At 32.5% G+C, this 27,519-nt stretch overlaps 15 non-coding genes across 15 annotated transcripts; all 15 read left to right on the top strand.

The window, feature by feature from the left end:
• Positions 1-880: 880 nt before the first annotated feature.
• Positions 881-954, top strand: TRNAI-AAU (transfer RNA isoleucine (anticodon AAU)). The gene has a single exon. It is a non-coding gene; the product is annotated as a tRNA-Ile (tRNA).
• A 1,588-nt stretch (positions 955-2,542) lies between these two features.
• Positions 2,543-2,616, top strand: TRNAI-AAU (transfer RNA isoleucine (anticodon AAU)). The gene has a single exon. It is a non-coding gene; the product is annotated as a tRNA-Ile (tRNA).
• Positions 2,617-4,206: 1,590 nt separating this feature from the next.
• Positions 4,207-4,280, top strand: TRNAI-AAU (transfer RNA isoleucine (anticodon AAU)). The gene has a single exon. It is a non-coding gene; the product is annotated as a tRNA-Ile (tRNA).
• A 1,585-nt stretch (positions 4,281-5,865) lies between these two features.
• On the top strand, positions 5,866-5,939 carry TRNAI-AAU (transfer RNA isoleucine (anticodon AAU)). The gene has a single exon. It is a non-coding gene; the product is annotated as a tRNA-Ile (tRNA).
• Positions 5,940-7,530: 1,591 nt separating this feature from the next.
• TRNAI-AAU (transfer RNA isoleucine (anticodon AAU)) lies at positions 7,531-7,604 on the top strand. The gene has a single exon. It is a non-coding gene; the product is annotated as a tRNA-Ile (tRNA).
• Positions 7,605-9,198: 1,594 nt separating this feature from the next.
• TRNAI-AAU (transfer RNA isoleucine (anticodon AAU)) lies at positions 9,199-9,272 on the top strand. The gene has a single exon. It is a non-coding gene; the product is annotated as a tRNA-Ile (tRNA).
• Positions 9,273-10,862: 1,590 nt separating this feature from the next.
• On the top strand, positions 10,863-10,936 carry TRNAI-AAU (transfer RNA isoleucine (anticodon AAU)). Its single transcript has one exon. It is a non-coding gene; the product is annotated as a tRNA-Ile (tRNA).
• A 1,589-nt stretch (positions 10,937-12,525) lies between these two features.
• Positions 12,526-12,599, top strand: TRNAI-AAU (transfer RNA isoleucine (anticodon AAU)). The gene has a single exon. It is a non-coding gene; the product is annotated as a tRNA-Ile (tRNA).
• A 1,585-nt stretch (positions 12,600-14,184) lies between these two features.
• On the top strand, positions 14,185-14,258 carry TRNAI-AAU (transfer RNA isoleucine (anticodon AAU)). The gene has a single exon. It is a non-coding gene; the product is annotated as a tRNA-Ile (tRNA).
• Positions 14,259-15,846: 1,588 nt separating this feature from the next.
• On the top strand, positions 15,847-15,920 carry TRNAI-AAU (transfer RNA isoleucine (anticodon AAU)). The gene has a single exon. It is a non-coding gene; the product is annotated as a tRNA-Ile (tRNA).
• A 1,587-nt stretch (positions 15,921-17,507) lies between these two features.
• TRNAI-AAU (transfer RNA isoleucine (anticodon AAU)) lies at positions 17,508-17,581 on the top strand. The gene has a single exon. It is a non-coding gene; the product is annotated as a tRNA-Ile (tRNA).
• A 1,571-nt stretch (positions 17,582-19,152) lies between these two features.
• TRNAI-AAU (transfer RNA isoleucine (anticodon AAU)) lies at positions 19,153-19,226 on the top strand. The gene has a single exon. It is a non-coding gene; the product is annotated as a tRNA-Ile (tRNA).
• Positions 19,227-20,800: 1,574 nt separating this feature from the next.
• Positions 20,801-20,874, top strand: TRNAI-AAU (transfer RNA isoleucine (anticodon AAU)). Its single transcript has one exon. It is a non-coding gene; the product is annotated as a tRNA-Ile (tRNA).
• A 3,044-nt stretch (positions 20,875-23,918) lies between these two features.
• TRNAI-AAU (transfer RNA isoleucine (anticodon AAU)) lies at positions 23,919-23,992 on the top strand. The gene has a single exon. It is a non-coding gene; the product is annotated as a tRNA-Ile (tRNA).
• A 1,588-nt stretch (positions 23,993-25,580) lies between these two features.
• TRNAI-AAU (transfer RNA isoleucine (anticodon AAU)) lies at positions 25,581-25,654 on the top strand. The gene has a single exon. It is a non-coding gene; the product is annotated as a tRNA-Ile (tRNA).
• The last annotated feature ends 1,865 nt before the right edge of the window (positions 25,655-27,519 follow it).

Below are 27,519 nucleotides of genomic sequence, written 5' to 3'. Positions count from 1 at the left end.
TATTTCAAGTTTCTAATAAGCTCAGGGATGCAATAGGTATTATGTAGAATATTTGTCCAAACCCAATGATAATATATAAAAAGTAACCTATTTTTTAAAGGAGAAGATAGATACTAGAAACCAAAATGCCTAGGACCAATTTCAGTTGGAGCATCACCCCTTATGTTATCCTAGCATTGAATTGACAGTTTTTCTGTATTTCCATATTTGCATATCAGCCACTTACAATTGTTTCAAGCTTTATAACAGAGGACTGCCTTTTTTATAGACCAAGGATGAAAGTCTCTTGTGAGTTAAGTCTGATAATGACATCACAATTTGTAAATTAAGCTATAGTATGATTACAGAGTGTAGACTGAATAAAAAGTGCTTTCCTATGGATTGAATTTGTATTTTCTTAAGCTTTGCATTCCAAAATAGGCTAGCATTCTTTATTTCCAATGGGCACATTAAGCTAATTCCCCAATATATATTTTTTTGTGTTAAAAGTTATTCATACACAACTTGGTAAAACATACTAAATTTAATACATAATGGATTACATCCTGGGATTATCTTTTTCAACAATCTGTAAATTTACAATTAAAAATTGTGTATTAGATTTTTTAGATTGATTTTGCTTAGATTTGCATATACTCCTTGTCTAAATTGTCTATTTTTATACTATTACTAGATGCCTTAATCGGTGTTATTATCCTATCTAATATTTATTTTTATTTTGTAATGTGGAAAAAAACTGGAGCATTTTTATGATACCCATGCTTCAAGTGACTCTATGGCTTAAGCTTTTTTTTGAAAAATGAAATGCTATAAAAACAAAATATGATCTGTGCTTTGAGGTACATTTGCCAGTTTTGTGTTTGCTGGCAGTAATATCTGTGGCCTGTTAGCTCAGTTGGTTAGAGTGTGGTGCTAATAATGCCAAGGTCACGTGTTCGATCCCCGTATGGGCCATTTGCTTTTCTTGATGGACAAGAATGGAATAAGCTCATCGGTGGAGTGCATGAATACTTGAAAACATCATAGACACATATATCACAAAATCTCTTCAAATACATATCAGAAGCCAGTGGGAGTGTCATCCTTTGGCTGATGAAGATTTTTCTCTACATGGCTCAGTGACTTTTGTCTCAAATCAAGCAATATGGCATAACTAAGATATGCAAGGGCAAATTAATCAGTTATTATATTGCTGCTCAAACATAGAGGGCACTAGGTGTTACTAGAAGAAGAAGAAGATATGTGCTCCCCTCTCATTAGTGCACACTGAAGTAAAAAAAATGGAGAATTTCTAAAGACCAGAGCACAAGTAATGGATCTCTGCATTCTTATTGCATCTTTTCTTATTTCCAAATATTTGACATACTTCTGATTTGATAAGTTTAAAAATGAGTTTAAACAAAGGACACCACTGAAGATGATGGAATTTATATGAATTTTAAATGAAGATTTGCAATACTCATACATTGAATGAAAATGGAGCTTTGAACAAAAGGAAAATAAACAATGTTAGCTCCCACGAGATATGAACTCAGATGACTAGATTCAAAGTCCAGGGTGCTAACAATTACACCATGGAACCCTCACCTGAGCAATGGCATCTACTGAAGTGCGCTCATCTTTTAAATGCAAAGAAAAGAAATTCAATACTTTATATATATTATTTCAAGTTTCTAATAAGCTCAGGGATGCAATAGGTATTATGTAGAATATTTGTCCAAAACCAATGATAATATATAAAAAGTAACCTATTTTTTAAAGGAGAAGATAGATACTAGAAACCTAAATGCCTAGGACCAATTTCAGTTGGAGCATCACCCCTTATGTTATCCTAGCATTGAATTGACAGTTTTTCTGTATTTCCATATTTGCATATCAGCCACTTACAAATGTTTCAAGCTTTATAACAGAGGACTGCCTTTTTTATAGACCAAGGATGAAAGTCTCTTGTGAGTTAAATCTGATAATGACATCACAATTTGTAAATTAAGCTATAGTATGATTACAGAGTGTAGACTGAATAAAAAGTGCTTTCCTATGGATTGAAGTTTGTATTTTCTTAAGCTTTGCATTCCAAAATGGGCTAGCATTCTTTATTTCCAATGGGCACATTAAGCTACTTCCCCAATATATATTTTTTTGTGTTAAAAGTTATTCATACACAACTTGGTAAAACATACTAAATTTAATACATAATGGATTACATCCTGGGATTATCTTTTTCAACAATCTGTAAATTTACAATTGAAAATTGTGTATTAGATTTTTTAGATTGATTTTGCTTAGATTTGCATATACTCCTTGTCTAAATTGTCTATTTTTATACTATTAGTTGATGCCTTAATCTTTGTTATTATCCTATCTAATATTTATTTTTATTTTGTAATGTGGATAGAAACTGGAGCATTTTTATGATACCCATGCTTCAAGTGACTCTATGGCTTAAGCTTTTTTTTGAAAAATGAAATGCTATAAAAACAAAATATGATCTGTGCTTTGAGGTACATTTGCCAGTTTTGTGTTTGCTTGCAGTAATATCTGTGGCCTGTTAGCTCAGTTGGTTAGAGCGTGGTGCTAATAACGCCAAGGTCACGGGTTCGATCCCCGTATGGGCCATTTGCTTTTCTTGATGGACAAGAACGGAATAAGCTCATTGGTGGAGTGCATGAATACTTGAAAACATCATAGACACATATATCACAAAATCTCTTCAAATACATATCAGAAGCCAGTGGGAGTGTCATCCTTTGGCTGATGAAGATTTTTCTCTACATGGCTCAGTGACTTTTGTCTCAAATCAAGCAATATGGCATAACTAAGATATGCAAGGGCAAATTAATCAGTTATTATATTGCTGCTCAAACATAGAGGGCACTAGGTGTTACTAGAAGAAGAAGAAGATATGTGCTCCCCTCTCATTAGTGCACACTGAAGTAAAAAAAAATGGAGAATTTCTAAAGACCAGAGCACAAGTAATGGATCTCTGCATTCTTATTGCATCTTTTCTTATTTCCAAATATTTGACATACTTCTGATTTGATAAGTTTAAAAATGAGTTTAAACAAAGGACACCACTGAAGATGATGGAATTTATATGAATTTTAAATGAAGATTTGCAATACTCATACATTGAATGAAAATGGAGCTTTGAACAAAAGGAAAAAAAAACAATGTTAGCTCCCACGAGATATGAACTCAGATTACTAGATTCAAAGTCCAGGTTGCTAACAATTACACCATGGAACCCTCACCTGAGCAATGGCATCTACTGAAGTGCACTCATCTTTTAAATGCAAAGAAAAGAAATTCAATACTTTATATATATTATTTCAAGTTTCTAATAAGCTCAGGGATGCAATAGGTATTATGTAGAATATTTGTCCAAACCCAATGATAATATATAAAAAGTAACCTATTTTTTAAAGGAGAAGATAGATACTAGAAACCTAAATGCCTAGGACCAATTTCAGTTGGAGCATCACCCCTTATGTTATCCTAGCATTGAATTGACAGTTTTTCTGTATTTCCATATTTGCATATCAGCCACTTACAATTGTTTCAAGCTTTATAACAGAGGACTGCCTTTTTTATAGACCAAGGATGAAAGTCTCTTGTGAGTTAAATCTGATAATGACATCACAATTTGAAAATTAAGCTATAGTATGATTACAGAGTGTAGACTGAATAAAAAGTGCTTTCCTATGGATTGAAGTTTGTATTTTCTTAAGCTTTGCATTCCAAAATGGGCTAGCATTCTTTATTTCCAATGGGCACATTAAGCTACTTCCCCAATATATATTTTTTTGTGTTAAAAGTTATTCATACACAACTTGGTAAAACATACTAAATTTAATACATAATGGATTACATCCTGGGATTATCTTTTTCAACAATCTGTAAATTTACAATTAAAAATTGTGTATTAGATTTTTTAGATTGATTTTGCTTAGATTTGCATATACTCCTAGTCTAAATTGTCTATTTTTATACTATTACTAGATGCCTTAATCTTTGTTATTATCCTATCTAATATTTATTTTTATTTTGTAATGTGGAAAGAAACTGGAGCATTTTTATGATACCCATGCTTCAAGTGACTCTATAGCTTAAGCTTTTTTTTGAAAAATGAAATGCTATAAAAACAAAATATGATCTGTGCTTTGAGGTACATTTGCCAGTTTTGTGTTTGCTGGCAGTAATATCTGTGGCCTGTTAGCTCAGTTGGTTAGAGTGTGGTGCTAATAATGCCAAGGTCACGTGTTCGATCCCCGTATGGGCCATTTGCTTTTCTTGATGGACAAGAATGGAATAAGCTCATCGGTGGAGTGCATGAATACTTGAAAACATCATAGACACATATATCACAAAATCTCTTCAAATACATATCAGAAGCCAGTGGGAGTGTCATCCTTTGGCTGATGAAGATTTTTCTCTACATGGCTCAGTGACTTTTGTCTCAAATCAAGCAATATGGCATAACTAAGATATGCAAGGGCAAATTAATCAGTTATTATATTGCTGCTCAAACATAGAGGGCACTAGGTGTTACTAGAAGAAGAAGATATGTGCTCCCCTCTCATTAGTGCACACTGAAGTAAAAAAAATGGAGAATTTCTAAAGACCAGAGCACAAGTAATGGATCTCTGCATTCTTATTGCATCTTTTCTTATTTCCAAATATTTGACATACTTCTGATTTGATAAGTTTAAAAATGAGTTTAAACAAAGGACACCACTGAAGATGATGGAATTTATATGAATTTTAAATGAAGATTTGCAATACTCATACATTGAATGAAAATGGAGCTTTGAACAAAAGGAAAATAAACAATGTTAGCTCCCACGAGATATGAACTCAGATGACTAGATTCAAAGTCCAGGGTGCTAACAATTACACCATGGAACCCTCACCTGAGCAATGGCATCTACTGAAGTGCGCTCATCTTTTAAATGCAAAGAAAAGAAATTCAATACTTTATATATATTATTTCAAGTTTCTAATAAGCTCAGGGATGCAATAGGTATTATGTAGAATATTTGTCCAAAACCAATGATAATATATAAAAAGTAACCTATTTTTTAAAGGAGAAGATAGATACTAGAAACCTAAATGCCTAGGACCAATTTCAGTTGGAGCATCACCCCTTATGTTATCCTAGCATTGAATTGACAGTTTTTCTGTATTTCCATATTTGCATATCAGCCACTTACAATTGTTTCAAGCTTTATAACAGAGGACTGCCTTTTTTATAGACCAAGGATGAAAGTCTCTTGTGAGTTAAATCTGATAATGACATCACAATTTGAAAATTAAGCTATAGTATGATTACAGAGTGTAGACTGAATAAAAAGTGCTTTCCTATGGATTGAAGTTTGTATTTTCTTAAGCTTTGCATTCCAAAATGGGCTAGCATTCTTTATTTCCAATGGGCACATTAAGCTACTTCCCCAATATATATTTTTTTGTGTTAAAAGTTATTCATACACAACTTGGTAAAACATACTAAATTTAATACATAATGGATTACATCCTGGGATTATCTTTTTCAACAATCTGTAAATTTACAATTAAAAATTGTGTATTAGATTTTTTAGATTGATTTTGCTTAGATTTGCATATACTCCTAGTCTAAATTGTCTATTTTTATACTATTACTAGATGCCTTAATCTTTGTTATTATCCTATCTAATATTTATTTTTATTTTGTAATGTGGAAAGAAACTGGAGCATTTTTATGATACCCATGCTTCAAGTGACTCTATAGCTTAAGCTTTTTTTTGAAAAATGAAATGCTATAAAAACAAAATATGATCTGTGCTTTGAGGTACATTTGCCAGTTTTGTGTTTGCTTGCAGTAACATCTGTGGCCGGTTAGCTCAGTTGGTTAGAGCGTGGTGCTAATAACGCCAAGGTCACGGGTTCGATCCCCGTATGGGCCATTTGCTTTTCTTGATGGACAAGAATGGAATAAGCTCATCGGTGGAGTGCATGAATACTTGAAAACATCATAGACACATATATATCAAAATCTCTTCAAATACATATCAGAAGCTAGTGGGAGTGTCATCCTTTGGCTGATGAAGATTTTTCTCTACATGGCTCAGTGACTTTTGTCTCAAATCAAGCAATATGGCATAACTAATATATGCAAGGGCAAATTAATCAGTTATTATATTGCTGCTCAAACATAGAGGGCACTAGGTGTTACTAGAAGAAGAAGAAGAAGATATGTGCTCCCCTCTCATTAGTGCACACTGAAGTAAAAAAAATGGAGAATTTCTAAAGACCAGAGCACAAGTAATGGATCTCTGCATTCTTATTGCATCTTTTCTTATTTCCAAATATTTGACATACTTCTGATTTGATAAGTTTAAAAATGAGTTTAAACAAAGGACACCACTGATGATGATGGAATTTATATGAATTTTAAATGAAGATTTGCAATACTCATACATTGAATGAAAATGGAGCTTTGAACAAAAGGAAAATAAACAATGTTAGCTCCCACGAGATATGAACTCAGATGACTAGATTCAAAGTCCAGGGTGCTAACAATTACACCATTCAACCCTCACCTGAGCAATGGCATCTACTGAAGTGCGCTCATCTTTTAAATGCAAAGAAAAGAAATTCAATACTTTATATATATTATTTCAAGTTTCTAATAAGCTCAGGGATGCAATAGGTATTATGTAGAATATTTGTCCAAAACCAATGATAATATATAAAAAGTAACCTATTTTTTAAAGGAGAAGATAGATACTAGAAACCTAAATGCCTAGGACCAATTTCAGTTGGAACATCACCCCTTATGTTATCCTAGCATTGAATTGACAGTTTTTCTGTATTTCCATATTTGCATATCAGCCACTTACAATTGTTTCAAGCTTTATAACAGAGGACTGCCTTTTTTATAGACCAAGGATGAAAGTCTCTTGTGAGTTAAATCTGATAATGACATCACAATTTGTAAATTAAGCTATAGTATGATTACAGAGTGTAGACTGAATAAAAAGTGCTTTCCTATGGATTGAAGTTTGTATTTTCTTAAGCTTTGCATTCCAAAATGGGCTAGCATTCTTTATTTCCAATGGGCACATTAAGCTACTTCCCCAATATATATTTTTTTGTGTTAAAAGTTATTCATACACAACTTGGTAAAACATACTAAATTTAATACATAATGGATTACATCCTGGGATTATCTTTTTCAACAATCTGTAAATTTACAATTAAAAATTGTGTATTAGATTTTTTAGATTGATTTTGCTTCGATTTGCATATACTCCTTGTCTAAATTGTCTATTTTTATACTATTAGTTGATGCCTTAATCTTTGTTATTATCCTATCTAATATTTATTTTTATTTTGTAATGTGGATAGAAACTGGAGCATTTTTATGATACCCATGCTTCAAGTGACTCTATGGCTTAAGCTTTTTTTTGAAAAATGAAATGCTATAAAAACAAAATATGATCTGTGCTTTGAGGTACATTTGCCAGTTTTGTGTTTGCGTGCAGTAATATCTGTGGCCTGTTAGCTCAGTTGGTTAGAGCGTGGTGCTAATAACGCCAAGGTCACGGGTTTGATCCCCGTATGGGCCATTTGCTTTTCTTGATGGACAAGAACGGAATAAGCTCATTGGTGGAGTGCATGAATACTTAAAAACATCATAGACACATATATCACAAAATCTCTTCAAATACATATCAGAAGCAAGTGGGAGTGTCATCCTTTGGCTGATGAAGATTTTTCTCTACATGGCTCAGTGACTTTTGTCTCAAATCAAGCAATATGGCATAACTAAGATATGCAAGGGCAAATTAATCAGTTATTATATTGCTGCTCAAACATAGAGGGCACTAGGTGTTACTAGAAGAAGAAGAAGAAGAAGATATGTGCTCTCCTCTCATTAGTGCACACTGAAGTAAAAAAAATGGAGAATTTCTAAAGACCAGAGCACAAGTAATGGATCTCTGCATTCTTATTGCATCTTTTCTTATTTCCAAATATTTGACATACTTCTGATTTGATAAGTTTAAAAATGAGTTTAAACAAAAGACACCACTGAAGATGATGGAATTTATATGAATTTTAAATGAAGATTTGCAATACTCATACATTGAATGAAAATGGAGCTTTGAACAAAAGGAAAATAAACAATGTTAGCTCCCACGAGATATGAACTCAGATTACTAGATTCAAAGTCCAGGTTGCTAACAATTACATCATGGAACCCTCACCTGAGCAATGGCATCTACTGAAGTGCGCTCATCTTTTAAATGCAAAGAAAAGAAATTCAATACTTTATATATATTATTTCAAGTTTCTAATAAGCTCAGGGATGCAATAGGTATTATGTAGAATATTTGTCCAAACCCAATGATAATATATAAAAAGTAACCTATTTTTTAAAGGAGAAGATAGATACTAGAAACCTAAATGCCTAGGACCAATTTCAGTTGGAGCATCACCCCTTATGTTATCCTAGCATTGAATTGACAGTTTTTCTGTATTTCCATATTTGCATATCAGCCACTTACAATTGTTTCAAGCTTTATAACAGAGGACTGCCTTTTTTATAGACCAAGGATGAAAGTCTCTTGTGAGTTAAGTCTGATAATGACATCACAATTTGTAAATTAAGCTATAGTATGATTACAGAGTGTAGACTGAATAAAAAGTGCTTTCCTATGGATTGAAGTTTGTATTTTCTTAAGATTTGCATTCCAAAATGGGCTAGCATTCTTTATTTCCAATGGGCACATTGAGCTACTTCCCCAATATATATTTTTTTGTGTTAAAAGTTATTCATACACAACTTGGTAAAACATACTAAATTTAATACATAATGGATTACATCCTGGGATTATCTTTTTCAACAATCTGTAAATTTACAATTAAAAATTGTGTATTAGATTTTTTAGATTGATTTTGCTTAGATTTGCATATACTCCTAGTCTAAATTGTCTATTTTTATACTATTACTAGATGCCTTAATCTTTGTTATTATCCTATCTAATATTTATTTTTATTTTGTAATGTGGAAAGAAACTGGAGCATTTTTATGATACCCATGCTTCAAGTGACTCTATGGCTTAAGCTTTTTTTTGAAAAATGAAACGCTATAAAAATAAATTATGATCTGTGCTTTGAGGTACATTTGCCAGTTTTGTGTTTGCTTGCAGTAACATCTGTGGCCGGTTAGCTCAGTTGGTTAGAGCGTGGTGCTAATAACGCCAAGGTCACGGGTTCGATCCCCGTATGGGCCATTTGCTTTTCTTGATGGACAAGAATGGAATAAGCTCATCGGTGGAGTGCATGAATACTTGAAAACATCATAGACACATATATCACAAAATCTCTTCAAATACATATCAGAAGCCAGTGGGAGTGTCATCCTTTGGCTGATGAAGATTTTTCTCTACTTGGCTCAGTGACTTTTGTCTCAAATCAAGCAATATGGCATAACTAAGATATGCAAGGGCAAATTAATCAGTTATTATATTGCTGCTCAAACATAGAGGGCACTAGGTGTTACTAGAAGAAGAAGAAGATATGTGCTCCCCTCTCATTAGTGCACACTGAAGTAAAAAAAATGGAGAATTTCTAAAGACCAGAGCACAAGTAATGGATCTCTGCATTCTTATTGCATCTTTTCTTATTTCCAAATATTTGACATACTTCTGATTTGCTAAATTTAAAAATGAGTTTAAACAAAGGACACCACTGAAGATGATGGAATTTATATGAATTTTAAATGAAGATTTGCAATACTCATACATTGAATGAAAATGGAGCTTTGAACAAAAGGAAAATAAACAATGTTAGCTCCAACGAGATATGAACTCAGATGACTAGATTCAAAGTCCAGGGTGCTAACAATTACACCATGGAACCCTCACCTGAGCAATGGCATCTACTGAAGTGCGCTCATCTTTTAAATGCAAAGAAAAGAAATTCAATACTTTATATATATTATTTCAAGTTTCTAATAAGCTCAGGGATGCAATAGGTATTATGTAGAATATTTGTCCAAAACCAATGATAATATATAAAAAGTAACCTATTTTTTAAAGGAGAAGATAGATACTAGAAACCTAAATGCCTAGGACCAATTTCAGTTGGAGCATCACCCCTTATGTAATCCTAGCATTGAATTGACAGTTTTTCTGTATTTCCATATTTGCATATCAGCCACTTACAATTGTTTCAAGCTTTATAACAGAGGACTGCCTTTTTTATAGACCAAGGATGAAAGTCTCTCGTGAGTTAAATCTGATAATGACATCACAATTTGTAAATTAAGCTATAGTATGATTACAGAGTGTAGACTGAATAAAAAGTGCTTTCCTATGGATTGAAGTTTGTATTTTCTTAAGCTTTGCATTCCAAAATGGGCTAGCATTCTTTATTTCCAATGGGCACATTAAGCTACTAGCCCCAATATATATTTTTTTGTGTTAAAAGTTATTCATACACAACTTGGTAAAACATACTAAATTTAATACATAATGGATTACATCCTGGGATTATCTTTTTCAACAATCTGTAAATTTACAATTAAAAATTGTGTATTAGATTTTTTAGATTGATTTTGCTTAGATTTGCATATACTTCTTGTCTAAATTGTCTATTTTTATACTATTAGTTGATGCCTTAATCTTTGTTATTATCCTATCTAATATTTATTTTTATTTTGTAATGTGGATAGAAACTGGAGCATTTTTATGATACCCATGCTTCAAGTGACTCTATGGCTTAAGCTTTTTTTTTGAAAAATGAAATGCTATAAAAACAAAATATGATCTGTGCTTTGAGGTATATTTGCCAGTTTTGTGTTTGCTTGCAATAATATCTGTGGCCTGTTAGCTCAGTTGGTTAGAGCGTGGTGCTAATAATGCCAAGGTCACGGGTTCGATCCCCGTATGGGCCATTTGCTTTTCTTGATGGACAAGAACGGAATAAGCTCATTGGTGGAGTGCATGAATACTTAAAAACTTTATAGACACATATATCACAAAATCTCTTCAAATACATATCAGAAGCCAGTGGGAGTGTCATCCTTTGGCTGATGAAGATTTTTCTCTACATGGCTCAGTGACTTTTGTCTCAAATCAAGCAATATGGCATAACTAAGATATGCAAGGGCAAATTAATCAGTTATTATATTGCTGCTCAAACATAGAGGGCACTAGGTGTTACTAGAAGAAGAAGAAGATATGTGCTCTCCTCTCATTAGTGCACACTGAAGTAAAAAAAAATGGAGAATTTCTAAAGACCAGAGCACAAGTAAAGGATCTCTGCATTCTTATTGCATCTTTTCTTATTTCCAAATATTTGACATACTTCTGATTTGATAAGTTTAAAAATGAGTTTAAACAAAAGACACCACAGAAGATGATGGAATTTATATGAATTTTAAATGAAGATTTGCAATACTCATACATTGAATGAAAATGGAGCTTTGAACAAAAGGAAAATAAACAATGTTAGCTCCCACGAGATATGAACTCAGATTACTAGATTCAAAGTCCAGGTTGCTAACAATTACACCATGGAACCCTCACCTGAGCAATGGCATCTACTGAAGTGCGCTCATCTTTTAAATGCAAAGAAAAGAAATTCAATACTTTATATATATTATTTCAAGTTTCTAATAAGCTCAGGGATGCAATAGGTATTATGTAGAATATTTGTCCAAACCCAATGATAATATATAAAAAGTAACCTATTTTTTAAAGGAGAAGATAGATACTAGAAACCTAAATGCCTAGGACCAATTTCAGTTGGAGCATCACCCCTTATGTTATCCTAGCATTGAATTGACAGTTTTTCTGTATTTCCATATTTGCATATCAGCCACTTACAATTGTTTCAAGCTTTATAACAGAGGACTGCCTTTTTTATAGACCAAGGATGAAAGTCTCTTGTGAGTTAAGTCTGATAATGACATCACAATTTGTAAATTAAGCTATAGTATGATTACAGAGTGTAGACTGAATAAAAAGTGCTTTCCTATGGATTGAAGTTTGTATTTTCTTAAGATTTGCATTCCAAAATGGGCTAGCATTCTTTATTTCCAATGGGCACATTGAGCTACTTCCCCAATATATATTTTTTTGTGTTAAAAGTTATTCATACACAACTTGGTAAAACATACTAAATTTAATACATAATGGATTACATCCTGGGATTATCTTTTTCAACAATCTGTAAATTTACAATTAAAAATTGTGTATTAGATTTTTTAGATTGATTTTGCTTAGATTTGCATATACTCCTAGTCTAAATTGTCTATTTTTATACTATTACTAGATGCCTTAATCTTTGTTATTATCCTATCTAATATTTATTTTTATTTTGTAATGTGGAAAGAAACTGGAGCATTTTTATGATACCCATGCTTCAAGTGACTCTATGGCTTAAGCTTTTTTTTGAAAAATGAAATGCTATAAAAACAAAATATGATCTGTGCTTTGAGGTACATTTGCCAGTTTTGTGTTTGTTCGCAGTAACATCTCTGGCCGGTTAGCTCAGTTGGTTAGAGCGTGGTGCTAATAACGCCAAGGTCACGGGTTCGATCCCCGTGTGGGCCATTTGCATTTCTTGATGGACAAGAATGGAATAAGCTCATCGGTGGAGTGCATGAATACTTGAAAACATCATAGACACATATATCACAAAATCTCTTCAAATACATATCAGAAGCCAGTGGGAGTGTCACCCTTTGGCTGATGAAGATTTTTCTCTACATGGCTCAGTGACTTTTGTCTCAAATCAAGCAATATGGCATAAATAAGATATGCAAGGGCAAATTAATCAGTTATTATATTGCTGCTCAAACATAGAGGGCACTAGGTGTTACTAGAAGAAGAAGAAGATATGAGCTCCCCTCTCATTAGTGCACACTGAAGTAAAAAAAATTGAGAATTTCTAAAGACCAGAGCACAAGTAATGGATCTCTGCATTCTTATTGCATCTTTTCTTATTTCCAAATATTTGACATACTTCTGATTTGCTAAGTTTAAAAATGAGTTTAAACAAAGGACACCACTGAAGACGATGGAATTTATATGAATTTTAAATGAAGATTTGCAATACTCATACATTGAATGAAAATGGAGCTTTGAACAAAAGGAAAATAAACAATGTTAGCTCCCACGAGATATGAACTCAGATTACTAGATTCAAAGTCCAGGGTGCTAACAATTACACCATGGAACCCTCACCTGAGCAATGGCATCTACTGAAGTGCGCTCATCTTTTAAATGCAAAGAAAAGAAATTCAATACTTTATATATATTATTTCAAGTTTCTAATAAGCTCAGGGATGCAATAGGTATTATGTAGAATATTTGTCCAAACCCAATGATAATATATAAAAAGTAACCTATTTTTTAAAGGAGAAGATAGATACTAGAAACCTAAATGCCTAGGACCAATTTCAGTTGGAGCATCACCCCTTATGTTATCCTAGCATTGAATTGACAGTTTTTCTGTGTTTCCATATTTGCATATCAGCCACTTACAATTGTTTCAAGCTTTATAACAGAGGACTGCCTTTTTTATAGACCAAGGATGAAAGTCTCTTGTGAGTTAAGTCTGATAATGACATCACAATTTGTAAATTAAGCTATAGTATGAGTACAGAGTGTAGACTGAATAAAAAGTGCTTTCCTATGGATTGAAGTTTGTATTTTCTTAAGCTTTGCATTCCAAAATGGGCTAGCATTATTTATTTCCAATGGGCACATTAAGCTACTTCCCCAATATATATTTTTTGTGTTAAAAGTTATTCATACACAACTTGGTAAAACATACTAAATTTAATACATAATGGATTACATCCTGATTATCTTTTTCAACAATCTGTAAATTTACAATTAAAAATTGTGTATTAGATTTTTTAGATTGATTTTGCTTAGATTTGCATATACTCCTTGTCTAAATTGTCTATTTTTATACTATTAGTAGATGCCTTAATCTTTGTTATTATCCTATCTAATATTTATTTTTATTTTGTAATGTGGAAAGAAACTGGAGCATTTTTATGATACCCATGCTTCAAGTGACTCTATGGCTTAAGCTTTTTTTTGAAAAATGAAATGCTATAAAAACAAAATATGATCTGTGCTTTGAGGTACATTTGCCAGTTTTGTGTTTGCTTGCAGTGATATCTGTGGCTGGTTAGCTCAGTTGGTTAGAGCGTGGTGCTAATAACGCCAAGGTCACGGGTTCGATCCCCGTATGGGCCATTTGCTTTTCTTGATGGACAAGAATGGAATAATCTCATCGGTGGAGTGCATGAATACTTGAAAACATCATAGACACATATATCACAAAATCTCTTCAAATACATATCAGAAGCCAGTGGGAGTGTCATCCTTTGGCTGATGAAGATTTTTCTCTACATGGCTCAGTGACTTTTGTCTCAAATCAAGCAATATGGCATAACTAAGATATGCAAGGGCAAATTAATTAGTTATTATATTGCTGCTCAAACATAGAGGGCACTAGGTGTTACTAGAAGAAGAAGAAGATATGTGCTCCCCTCTCATTAGTGCACACTGAAGTAAAAAAAATGGAGAATTTCTAAAGACCAGAGCACAAGTAATGGATCTCTGCATTCTTATTGCATCTTTTCTTATTTCCAAATATTTGACATACTTCTGATTTGATAAGTTTAAAAATGAGTTTAAACAAAGGACACCACTGAAGATGATGGAATTTATATGAATTTTAAATGAAGATTTGCAATACTCATACATTGAATGAAAATGGAGCTTTGAACAAAAGGAAAATAAACAATGTTAGCTCCCACGAGATAAGAACTCAGATTACTAGATTCAAAGTCCAGGGTGCTAACAATTACACCATGGAACCCTCACCTGAGCAATGACATCTACTGAAGTGCGCTCATCTTTTAAATGCAAAGAAAAGAAATTCAATACTTTATATATATTATTTCAAGTTTCTAATAAGCTCAGGGATGCAATAGGTATTATGTAGAATATTTGTCCAAACCCAATGATAATATATAAAAAGTAACCTATTTTTTAAAGGAGAAGATAGATACTAGAAACCTAAATGCCTAGGACCAATTTCAGTTGGAGCATCACCCCTTATGTTATCCTAGCATTGAATTGACAGTTTTTCTGTATTTCCATATTTGCATATCAGCCACTTACAATTGTTTCAAGCTTTATAACAGAGGACTGCCTTTTTTATAGACCAAGGATGAAAGTCTCTTGTGAGTTAAGTCTGATAATGACATCACAATTTGTAAATTAAGCTATAGTATGATTACAGCGTGTAGACTGAATAAAAAGTGCTTTCCTATGGATTGAAGTTTGTATTTTCTTAAGCTTTGCATTCCAAAATGGGCTAGCATTCTTTATTTCCAATGGGCACATTAAGCTACTTCCCCAATATATATTTTTTTGTGTTAAAAGTTATTCATACACAACTTGGTAAAACATACTAAATTTAATACATAATGGATTACATCCTGGATTATCTTTTTCAACAATTTGTAAATTTACAATTAAAAATTGTGTATTAAATTTTTTAGATTGATTTTGCTTAGATTTGCATATACTCCTTGTCTAAATTGTCTATTTTTATACTATTAGTAGATGCCTTAATCTTTGTTATTATCCTATCTAATATTTATTTTTATTTTGTAATGTGGAAAGAAACTGGAGCATTTTTATGATACCCATGCTTCAAGTGACTCTATGGCTTAAGCTTTTTTTTTTAAAAATGAAATGCTATAAAAACAAAATATGATCTGTGCTTTGAGGTACATTTGCCAGTTTTGTGTTTGCTTGCAGTGATATCTGTGGCCGGTTAGCTCAGTTGGTTAGAGCGTGGTGCTAATAACGCCAAGGTCACGGGTTCGATTCCCGTATGGGCCATTTGCTTTTCTTGATGGACAAGAATGGAATAAGCTCATCGGTGGAGTGCATGAATACTTGAAAACATCATAGACACATATATCACAAAATCTCTTCAAATACATATCAGAAGCCAGTGGGAGTGTCATCCATTGGCTGATGAAGATTTTTCTCTACATGGCTCAGTGACTTTTGTCTCAAATCAAGCAATATGGCATAACTAAGATATGCAAGGGCAAATTAATCAGTTATTATATTGCTGCTCAAACATAGAGGGCACTAGGTGTTACTAGAAGAAGAAGAAGATATGTGCTCCCCTCTCATTAGTGCACACTGAAGTAAAAAAAATGGAGAATTTCTAAAGACCAGAGCACAAGTAATGGATCTCTGCATTCTTATTGCATCTTTTCTTATTTCCAAATATTTGACATACTTCTAATTTGATAAGTTTAAAAATGAGTTTAAACAAAGGACACCACTGAAGATGATGGAATTTATATGAATTTTAAATGAAGATTTGCAATACTCATACATTGAATGAAAATGGAGCTTTGAACAAAAGGAAAATAAACAATGTTAGCTCCCACGAGATATGAACTCAGATTACTAGATTCAAAGTCCAGGGTGCTAACAATTACACCATGGAACCCTCACCTGAGCAATGGCATCTACTGAAGTGCGCTCATCTTTTAAATGCAAAGAAAAGAAATTCAATACTTTATATATATTATTTCAAGTTTCTAATAAGCTCAGGGATGCAATAGGTATTATGTAGAATATTTGTCCAAACCCAATGATAATATATAAAAAGTAACCTATTTTTTAAAGGAGAAGATAGATACTAGAAACCTAAATGCCTAGGACCAATTTCAGTTGGAGCATCACCCCTTATGTTATCCTAGCATTGAATTGACAGTTTTTCTGTATTTCCATATTTGCATATCAGCCACTTACAATTGTTTCAAGCTTTATAACAGAGGACTGCCTTTTTTATAGACCAAGGATGAAAGTCTCTTGTGAGTTAAGTCTGATAATGACATCACAATTTGTAAATTAAGCTATAGTATGATTACAGAGTGTAGACTGAATAAAAAGTGCTTTCCTATGGATTGAAGTTTGTATTTTCTTAAGCTTTGCATTCCAAAATGGGCTAGCATTCTTTATTTCCAATGGGCACATTAAGCTACTTCCCCAATATATATTTTTTTGTGTTAAAAGTTATTCATACACAACTTGGTAAAACATACTAAATTTAATACATAATGGATTACATCCTGGATTATCTTTTTCAACAATTTGTAAATTTACAATTAAAAATTGTGTATTAGATTTTTTAGATTGATTTTGCTTAGATTTGCATATACTCCTTGTCTAAATTGTCTATTTTTATACTATTAGTAGATGCCTTAATCTTTGTTATTATCCTATCTAATATTTATTTTTATTTTGTAATGTGGAAAGAAACTGGAGCATTTTTATGATACCCATGCTTCAAGTGACTCTACGGCTTAAGCTTTTTTTTGAAAAATGAAATGCTATAAAAACAAAATATGATCTGTGCTTTGAGGTACATTTGCCAGTTTTGTGTTTGCTTGCAGTGATATCTGTGGCCGGTTAGCTCAGTTGGTTAGAGCGTGGTGCTAATAACGCCAAGGTCACGGGTTCGATCCCTGTATGGGCCATTCGCTTTTCTTGATGGACAAGAATGGAATAAGCTCATCGGTTGAGTGCATGAATACTTGAAAACATCATAGACACATATATCACAAAATCTCTTCAAATACATATCAGAAGCCAGTGGGAGTGTCATCCTTTGGCTGATGAAGATTTTTCTCTACATGGCTCAGTGACTTTTGTCTCAAATCAAGCAATATGGCATAACTAAGATATGCAAGGGCAAATTAAATAGTTATTATATTGCTGCTCAAACATAGAGGGCACTAGGTGTTACTAGAAGAAGAAGAAGATATGTGCACACTGAAGTAAAAAAAAATGGAGAATTTCTAAAGACCAGAGCACAAGTAATGGATCTCTGCATTCTTATTGCATCTTTTCTTATTTCCAAATATTTGACATACTTCTGATTTGATAAGTTTAAAAAAGAGTTTAAACAAAGGACACCACTGAAGATGATGGAATTTATATGAATTTTAAATGAAGATTTGCAATACTCATACATTGAATGAAAATGGAGCTTTGAACAATAGGAAAATAAACAATGTTAGTTCCCACGAGATATGAATTCAGATTACTAGATTCAAAGTCAAGGGTGCTAACAATTACACCATGGAACCCTCACCTGAGCAATGGCATCTACTGAAGTGCGCTCATCTTTTAAATGCAAAGAAAAGAAATTCAATACTTTATATATATTATTTCAAGTTTCTAATAAGCTCAGGGATGCAATAGGTATTATGTAGAATATTTGTCCAAACCCAATGATAATATATAAAAAGTAACCTATTTTTTAAAGGAGAAGATAGATACTAGAAACCTAAATGCCTAGGACCAATTTCAGTTGGAGCATCACCCCTTATGTTATCCTAGCATTGAATTGACAGTTTTTCTGTATTTCCATATTTGCATATCAGCCACTTACAATTGTTTCAAGCTTTATAACAGAGGACTGCCTTTTTTATAGACCAAGGATGAAAGTCTCTTGTGAGTTAAGTCTGATAATGACATCACAATTTGTAAATTAAGCTATAGTATGATTACAGAGTGTAGACTGAATAAAAAGTGCTTTCCTATGGATTGAAGTTTGTATTTTCTTAAGCTTTGCATTCCAAAATGGGCTAGCATTCTTTATTTCCAATGGGCACATTAAGCTACTTCCCCAATATATATTTTTTTGTGTTAAAAGTTATTCATACACAACTTGGTAAAACATACTAAATTTAATACATAATGGATTACATCCTGGATTATCTTTTTCAACAATTTGTAAATTTACAATTAAAAATTGTGTATTAGATTTTTTAGATTGATTTTGCTTAGATTTGCATATACTCCTTGTCTAAATTGTCTATTTTTATACTATTAGTAGATGCCTTAATCTTTGTTATTATCCTATCTAATATTTATTTTTATTTTGTAATGTGGAAAGAAACTGGAGCATTTTTATGATACCCATGCTTCAAGTGACTCTATGGCTTAAGCTTTTTTTTGAAAAATGAAATGCTATAAAAACAAAATATGATCTGTGCTTTGAGGTACATTTGCCAGTTTTGTGTTTGCTTGTTGTGATATCTGTGGCCGGTTAGCTCAGTTGGTTAGAGCGTGGTGCTAATAACGCAAAGGTCACGGGTTCGATCCCCGTATGGGCCATTTGCTTTTCTTGATGGACAAGAATGGAATAAGCTCATCGGTGGAGTGCATGAATACTTGAAAACATCATAGACACATATATCACAAAATCTCTTCAAATACATATCAGAAGCCAGTGGGAGTGTCATCCTTTGGCTGATGAAGATTTTTCTCTACATGGTTCAGTGACTTTTGTCTCAAATCAAGCAAAACGGCATAACTAAGATATGCAAGGGCAAATTAAATAGTTATTATATTGCTGCTCAAACATAGAGGGCACTAGGTGTTACTAGAAGAAGAAGAAGATATGTGCACACTGAAGTAAAAAAAAAATGGAGAATTTCTAAAGACCAGAGCACAAGTAATGGATCTCTGCATTCTTATTGCATCTTTTCTTATTTCCAAATATTTGACATACTTCTGATTTGATAAGTTTAAAAATGAGTTTAAACAAAGGACACCACTGAAGATGATGGAATTTATATGAATTTTAAATGAAGATTTGCAATACTCATACATTGAATGAAAATGGAGCTTTGAACAATAGGAAAATAAACAATGTTAGTTCCCACGAGATATGAATTCAGATTACTAGATTCAAAGTCAAGGGTGCTAACAATTACACCATGGAACCCTCACCTGAGCAATGGCATCTACTGAAGTGCGCTCATCTTTTAAATGCAAAGAAAAGAAATTCAATACTTTATATATATTATTTCAAGTTTCTAATAAGCTCAGGGATGCAATAGGTATTATGTAGAATATTTGTCCAAACCCAATGATAATATATAAAAAGTAACCTATTTTTTAAAGGAGAAGATAGATACTAGAAACCTAAATGCCTAGGACCAATTTCAGTTGGAGCATCACCCCTTATGTTATCCTAGCATTGAATTGACAGTTTTTCTGTATTTCCATATTTGCATATCAGCCACTTACAATTGTTTCAAGCTTTATAACAGAGGACTGCCTTTTTTATAGACCAAGGATGAAAGTCTCTTGTGAGTTAAGTCTGATAATGACATCACAATTTGTAAATTAAGCTATAGTATGATTACAGAGTGTAGACTGAATAAAAAGTGCTTTCCTATGGATTGAAGTTTGTATTTTCTTAAGCTTTGCATTCCAAAATGGGCTAGCATTCTTTATTTCCAATGGGCACATTAAGCTACTTCCCCAATATATATTTTTTTGTGTTAAAAGTTATTCATACACAACTTGGTAAAACATACTAAATTTAATACATAATGGATTACATCCTGGATTATCTTTTTCAACAATTTGTAAATTTACAATTAAAAATTGTGTATTAGATTTTTTAGATTGATTTTGCTTAGATTTGCATATACTCCTTGTCTAAATTGTCTATTTTTATACTATTAGTAGATGCCTTAATCTTTGTTATTATCCTATCTAATATTTATTTTTATTTTGTAATGTGGAAAGAAACTGGAGCATTTTTATGATACCCATGCTTCAAGTGACTCTATGGCTTAAGCTTTTTTTTTTGAAAAATGAAATGCTATAAAAACAAAATATGATCTGTGCTTTGAGGTACATTTGCCAGTTTTGTGTTTGCTTGCAGTGATATCTGTGGCCGGTTAGCTCAGTTGGTTAGAGCGTGGTGCTAATAACGCCAAGGTCACGGGTTCGATCCCCGTATGGGCCATTTGCTTTTCTTGATGGACAAGAATGGAATAAGCTCATCGGTGGAGTGCATGAATACTTGAAAACATCATAGACACATATATCACAAAATCTCTTCAAATACATATCAGAAGCCAGTGGGAGTGTCATCCTTTGGGTGATGAAGATTTTTCTCTACATGGCTCAGTGACTTTTGTCTCAAATCAAGCAATATGGCATAACTAAGATATGCAAGGGCAAATTAAATAGTTATTATATTGCTGCTCAAACATAGAGGGCACTAGGTGTTACTAGAAGAAGAAGAAGATATGTGCACACTGAAGTAAAAAAAAAATGGAGAATTTCTAAAGACCAGAGCACAAGTAATGGATCTCTGCATTCTTATTGCATCTTTTCTTATTTCCAAATATTTGACATACTTCTGATTTGATAAGTTTAAAAATGAGTTTAAACAAAGGACACCACTGAAGATGATGGAATTTATATGAATTTTAAATGAAGATTTGCAATACTCATACATTGAATGAAAATGGAGCTTTGAACAAAAGGAAAATAAACAATGTTAGCTCCCACGAGATATGAACTCAGATTACTAGATTCCAAGTCCAGGGTGCTAACAATTACACCATGGAACCCTCACCTGAGCAATGGCATCTACTGAAGTGCGCTCATCTTTTAAATGCAAAGAAAAGAAATTCAATACTTTATATATATTATTTCAAGTTTCTAATAAGCTCAGGGATGCAATAGGTATTATGTAGAATATTTGTCCAAACCCAATGATAATATATAAAAAGTAACCTATTTTTTAAAGGAGAAGATAGATACTAGAAACCTAAATGCCTAGGACCAATTTCAGTTGGAGCATCACCCATTATGTTATCCTAGCATTGAATTGACAGTTTTTCTGTATTTCCATATTTGCATATCAGCCACTTACAATTGTTTCAAGCTTTATAACAGAGGACTGCCTTTTTTATAGACCAAGGATGAAAGTCTCTTGTGAGTTAAGTCTGATAATGACATCACAATTTGTAAATTAAGCTATAGTATGATTACAGAGTGTAGACTGAATTAAAAGTGCTTTCCTATGGATTGAAGTTTGTATTTTCTTAAGCTTTGCATTCCAAAATGGGCTAGCATTGTTTATTTCCAATGGACACATTAAGTTACTTCCCCAATATATATTTTTTTTTGTGTTAAAAGTTATTCAAACACTACTTGGTAAAACATACTAAATTTAATACATAATGGATTACATCCTGGGATTATCTTTTTCAACAATCTGTAAATTTACAATTAAAAATTGTGTATTAGATTTTTTAGATTGATTTTGCTTAGATTTGCATATACTCCTTGTCTAAATTGTCTATTTTTATACTATTAGTAGATGCCTTAATCTTTGTTATTATCCTATCTAATATTATTTTTTATTTTGTAATGTGGAAAGAAACTGGAGCATTTTTATGATACCCATGCTTCAAGTGACTCTATGGCTTAAGCTTTTTTTTGAAAAATGAAATGCTATAAAAACAAAATATGATCTGTGCTTTGAGGTACATTTGCCAGTTTTGTGTTTGCTTGCAGTGATATCTGTGGCCGGTTAGCTCAGTTGGTTAGAGCGATTTTTCTCTACATGGCTCAGTGACTTTTGTCTCAAATCAAGCAATATGGCATAAGTAAGATATGCAAGGGCAAATTAAACAGTTATATTGCTGCTCAAACATAGAGGGCACTAGGTGTTACTAGAAGAAGAAGAAGATATGTGCTCCCCTCTCATTAGTGCACACTGAAGTAAAAGAAAATGGAGAATTTCTAAAGAGCAGAGCACAAGTAATGGATCTCTGCATTCTTATTGCATCTTTTCTTATTTCCAAATATTTGAAATACTTCTGATTTGATAAGTTTAAAAATGAGTTTAAACAAAGGACACCACTGAAGATGATGGAATTTATATGAATTTTAAATGAAGATTTGCAATACTCATACATTGAATGAAAATGGAGCTTTGAACAAAAGGAAAATAAACAATGTTAGCTCCCATGAGATATGAACTCAGATTACTAGATTCAAAGTCCAGGGTGCTAACAATTACACCATGGAACCCTCACCTGAGCAACGGCATCTACTGAAGTGCGCTCATCTTTTAAATGCAAAGAAAAGAAATTCAATACTTTATATATATTATTTCAAGTTTCTAATAAGCTCAGGGATGCAATAGGTATTATGTAGAATATTTGTCCAAACCCAATGATAATATATAAAAAGTAACCTATTTTTTAAAGGAGAAGATAGATACTAGAAACCTAAATGCCTAGGACCAATTTCAGTTGGAGCATCACCCCTTATGTTATCCTCGCATTGAATTGACTGTTTTTCTGTATTTCCATATTTGCATATCAGCCATTTACAATTGTTTCAAGCTTTATAACAGATGATTGCCTTTTTTATAGACCAAGGATGAAAGTCTCTTGTGAGTTAAGTCTGATAATGACATCACAATTTGTAAATTAAGCTATAGTATGATTACAGAGTGTAGACTGAATAAAAAGTGCTTTCCTATGGATTGAAGTTTGTATTTTCCTAAGCTTTGCATTCCAAAATGGGCTAGCATTATTTATTTCCAATGGGCACATTAAGCTTCTTCCCCAATATATATTTTTTTGTGTTAAAAGTTATTCATACACAACTTGGTAAAACATACTAAATTTAATACATAATGGATTACATCCTGGGAATATCTTTTTCAACAATCTGTAAATTTACAATTAAAAATTGTGTATTAGATTTTTTAGATTGATTTTGCTTAGATTTGCATATACTCCTAGTCTAAATTGTCTATTTTTATACTATTACTAGATGCCTTAATCTTTGTAATTATCCTATCTAATATTTATTTTTATTTTGTAATGTGGAAAGAAACTGGAGCATTTTTATGATACCCATGCTTCAAGTGACTCTATGGCTTAAGCTTTTTTTTGAAAAATGAAATGCTATAAAAACCAAATCAGATCTGTGCTTTGAGGTACATTTGCCAGTTTTGTGTTTGCTTGCAGTAACATCTGTGGCAGGTTAGCTCAGTTGGTTAGAGCGTGGTGCTAATAACGCCAAGGTCTCGGGTTCGATCCCTGCATGGGCCATTTGCTTTTCTTGATGGACAAGAATGGAATAAGCTCATCCGTGGAGTGCATGAATACTTGAAAACATCATAGACACATATATCACAAAATCTCTTCAAATACATATCAGAAGCCAGTGGGAGTGTCATCCTTTGGCTGATGAAGATTTTTCTCTACATGGCTCAGTGACTTTTGTCTCAAATCAAGCAATATGGCATAACTAAGATATGCAAGGGCAAATTAATCAGTTATTATATTGCTGCTCAAACATAGAGGGCACTAGGTTTTACTAGAAGAAGAAGATATGTGCTCCTCTCTCATTAGTGCACACTGAAGTAAAAAAAAATTGAGAATTTCTAAAGACCAGAGCACAAGTAATGGATCTCTGCATTCTTATTGCATCTTTTCTTATTTCCAAATATTTGACATACTTCTGATTTGCTAAGTTTAAAAATGAGTTTAAACAAAGGACACCACTGAAGATGATGGAATTTATATGAATTTTAAATGAAGATTTGCAATACTCATACATTGAATGAAAATGGAGCTTTGAACAATAGGAAAATAAACAATGTTAGTTCCCACGAGATATGAATTCAGATTACTAGATTCAAAGTCAAGGGTGCTAACAATTACACCATGGAACCCTCACCTGAGCAATGGCATCTACTGAAGTGCGCTCATCTTTTAAATGCAAAGAAAAGAAATTCAATACTTTATATATATTATTTCAAGTTTCTAATAAGCTCAGGGATGCAATAGGTATTATGTAGAATATTTGTCCAAACCCAATGATAATATATAAAAAGTAACCTATTTTTTAAAGGAGAAGATAGATACTAGAAACCTAAATGCCTAGGACCAATTTCAGTTGGAGCATCACCCCTTATGTTATCCTAGCATTGAATTGACAGTTTTTCTGTATTTCCATATTTGCATATCAGCCACTTACAATTGTTTCAAGCTTTATAACAGAGGACTGCCTTTTTTATAGACCAAGGATGAAAGTCTCTTGTGAGTTAAGTCTGATAATGACATCACAATTTGTAAATTAAGCTATAGTATGATTACAGAGTGTAGACTGAATAAAAAGTGCTTTCCTATGGATTGAAGTTTGTATTTTCTTAAGCTTTGCATTCCAAAATGGGCTAGCATTCTTTATTTCCAATGGGCACATTAAGCTACTTCCCCAATATATATTTTTTTGTGTTAAAAGTTATTCATACACAACTTGGTAAAACATACTAAATTTAATACATAATGGATTACATCCTGGATTATCTTTTTCAACAATTTGTAAATTTACAATTAAAAATTGTGTATTAGATTTTTTAGATTGATTTTGCTTAGATTTGCATATACTCCTTGTCTAAATTGTCTATTTTTATACTATTAGTAGATGCCTTAATCTTTGTTATTATCCTATCTAATATTTATTTTTATTTTGTAATGTGGAAAGAAACTGGAGCATTTTTATGATACCCATGCTTCAAGTGACTCTATGGCTTAAGCTTTTTTTTTTTGAAAAATGAAATGCTATAAAAACAAAATATGATCTGTGCTTTGAGGTACATTTGCCAGTTTTGTGTTTGCTTGCAGTGATATCTGTGGCCGGTTAGCTCAGTTGGTTAGAGCGTGGTGCTAATAATGCCAAGGTCACGGGTTCGATCCCCGTATGGGCCATTTGCTTTTCTTGATGGACAAGAATGGAATAAGCTCATCGGTGGAGTGCATGAATACTTGAAAACATCATAGACACATATATCACAAAATCTCTTCAAATACATATCAGAAGCCAGTGGGAGTGTCATCCTTTGGGTGATGAAGATTTTTCTCTACATGGCTCAGTGACTTTTGTCTCAAATCAAGCAATATGGCATAACTAAGATATGCAAGGGCAAATTAAATAGTTATTATATTGCTGCTCAAACATAGAGGGCACTAGGTGTTACTAGAAGAAGAAGAAGATATGTGCACACTGAAGTAAAAAAAAAATGGAGAATTTCTAAAGACCAGAGCACAAGTAATGGATCTCTGCATTCTTATTGCATCTTTTCTTATTTCCAAATATTTGACATACTTCTGATTTGATAAGTTTAAAAATGAGTTTAAACAAAGGACACCACTGAAGATGATGGAATTTATATGAATTTTAAATGAAGATTTGCAATACTCATACATTGAATGAAAATGGAGCTTTGAACAAAAGGAAAATAAACAATGTTAGCTCCCACGAGATATGAACTCAGATTACTAGATTCCAAGTCCAGGGTGCTAACAATTACACCATGGAACCCTCACCTGAGCAATGGCATCTACTGAAGTGCGCTCATCTTTTAAATGCAAAGAAAAGAAATTCAATACTTTATATATATTATTTCAAGTTTCTAATAAGCTCAGGGATGCAATAGGTATTATGTAGAATATTTGTCCAAACCCAATGATAATATATAAAAAGTAACCTATTTTTTAAAGGAGAAGATAGATACTAGAAACCTAAATGCCTAGGACCAATTTCAGTTGGAGCATCACCCATTATGTTATCCTAGCATTGAATTGACAGTTTTTCTGTATTTCCATATTTGCATATCAGCCACTTACAATTGTTTCAAGCTTTATAACAGAGGACTGCCTTTTTTATAGACCAAGGATGAAAGTCTCTTGTGAGTTAAGTCTGATAATGACATCACAATTTGTAAATTAAGCTATAGTATGATTACAGAGTGTAGACTGAATTAAAAGTGCTTTCCTATGGATTGAAGTTTGTATTTTCTTAAGCTTTGCATTCCAAAATGGGCTAGCATTGTTTATTTCCAATGGACACATTAAGTTACTTCCCCAATATATATTTTTTTTTGTGTTAAAAGTTATTCAAACACTACTTGGTAAAACATACTAAATTTAATACATAATGGATTACATCCTGGGATTATCTTTTTCAACAATCTGTAAATTTACAATTAAAAATTGTGTATTAGATTTTTTAGATTGATTTTGCTTAGATTTGCATATACTCCTTGTCTAAATTGTCTATTTTTATACTATTAGTAGATGCCTTAATCTTTGTTATTATCCTATCTAATATTATTTTTTATTTTGTAATGTGGAAAGAAACTGGAGCATTTTTATGATACCCATGCTTCAAGTGACTCTATGGCTTAAGCTTTTTTTTGAAAAATGAAATGCTATAAAAACAAAATATGATCTGTGCTTTGAGGTACATTTGCCAGTTTTGTGTTTGCTTGCAGTGATATCTGTGGCCGGTTAGCTCAGTTGGTTAGAGCGATTTTTCTCTACATGGCTCAGTGACTTTTGTCTCAAATCAAGCAATATGGCATAAGTAAGATATGCAAGGGCAAATTAAACAGTTATATTGCTGCTCAAACATAGAGGGCACTAGGTGTTACTAGAAGAAGAAGAAGATATGTGCTCCCCTCTCATTAGTGCACACTGAAGTAAAAGAAAATGGAGAATTTCTAAAGAGCAGAGCACAAGTAATGGATCTCTGCATTCTTATTGCATCTTTTCTTATTTCCAAATATTTGAAA

Source organism: Pseudophryne corroboree, chromosome 11 (assembly GCF_028390025.1).
Source record: "Pseudophryne corroboree isolate aPseCor3 chromosome 11, aPseCor3.hap2, whole genome shotgun sequence".
Classification (NCBI taxonomy): Eukaryota; Metazoa; Chordata; class Amphibia; order Anura; family Myobatrachidae; genus Pseudophryne; species Pseudophryne corroboree.
The sequence above is the reverse complement of the archived record's forward strand: the minus strand, read 5'-3'. Positions and strand labels throughout refer to the sequence as shown.